The following is a 1,579-nucleotide window of genomic DNA, read 5'->3' as shown; positions in this document are numbered from 1 at the left end:
TAAATCGAGTGAGTGGATGGTTATGTGGATGAATGGATGGATGGATGGATGGATGGATGTTTACTTTAATAACAATAATAATAATAATAATAATAATAATAATGGCTCACTCATCCACAAAATGTTATGGCAATTCACAGGGATTTTTAGAGATTTTATACATAGGATTCGGCCCCACCACTTAATTCTATCTCGTCCCACGGCCAACTCATCCACCAAATGTTGTTGTAATTCCTCGAGAGCTGTTGGATATCGCTTAGACAAACAGACAAACATAGGTGAATACATTACCTCCTCCAGCTTCCCTGCGGAGTTAATAGTAGTAGCAGTAGCAGTAGTAGTGGTAGTAGTAGTAGTGGTGGTAGTACGGTAATAGTTTTAGTGGTAGAAGTTGTAGTGGTAGGAGTAGTAATAATCATAACAATCATCATCATCATCATCATAATTTGTCTACCGTGAGAAAGAGATAGATAGATAGATAGATAGAGACAGACAGACAGACAGACAGACAGAGCGTGGCCGATACTGAATAACAAGTAGCTGTGGACCTCTCTCTCTCTCTCTCTCTCTCTCTCTCTCTCTCTCCGGCCAGTTTGGAGCGTGTCCAGGCCCAGCCAAAGAGAAGGCCTGGATCAATGTGTGTGTGTGTGTGTGTGTGTGTGTGTGTGTGTGTGTGTGTGTGTGTGTGTGTGTGTGTGTGTGTGTGTGTGTGTGTGTGTGTGTGTGTGTGTGTGTGTGTGTGTCCTGGATCCAGTTTACATACACACATATACGTACACACGCATACATACATTGAAGGACAGATAGATAGGCAGATAGATAGACAAATAGACAGATGGATATATAGATGGCTACATGAATAGATAGATAGATGGATAGGTAGATAGAGAGATGGATGGATGGATGGATAGATTGATAGATAGATAGATCGACAGACTGACTGACAAAGAGATGTGATGATGATGATGATGATGATGATGATGAAGATGATGATGATGATGATGATGATGATTTTTATTATTATTATTATTATTATTATTATTATTGTTATTTGAATCAGTATTATTTTTATTACATTTTCCCATTCATATCACTATTCTTTTTTATTTATTTATTTATATATATATATATATATATATATATATATATATATATATATATATATATATATATATATATTTTCGTATTTTTAGGTAGGGGTGGTGGCATGGTCGGTAGCGTCTGGGTCCCCGGTTCATGGGGGCCCGGGTTCGATTGCCGATACTTTAGGAGAGAGAGAGAGAGAGAGAGAGACAGACAGACAGACAGACAGACAGACAGACAGACAGACACAGAGACGGGGGAGGAAATATGACTGGAGGAAGAAAGGGCAAGAGAGAGAGAGAGAGAGAGAGAGGTATTGTGTGAGAAAGTAAGCAAATATTAGTTGTTCTCTCTAAAGTACTCCTAACCTTAATTACTCTCTCTCTCTCTCTCTCTCTCTCTCTCTCTCTCTCTCTCTCTCTCTCTCTCTCTCTCTCTCTCTCTTATTTCAGTCTCCCAACAAAGCCACTTGAGTACCTTTCCCAGTCTGGCCGAA

This window comes from Coenobita brevimanus, chromosome 72 (assembly GCF_032717465.1).
Source record: "Coenobita brevimanus isolate Jiangsu-jjx chromosome 72, ASM3271746v2, whole genome shotgun sequence".
Taxonomy (NCBI): Eukaryota; Metazoa; Arthropoda; class Malacostraca; order Decapoda; family Coenobitidae; genus Coenobita; species Coenobita brevimanus.
The sequence above is the reverse complement of the archived record's forward strand: the minus strand, read 5'-3'. Positions refer to the sequence as shown.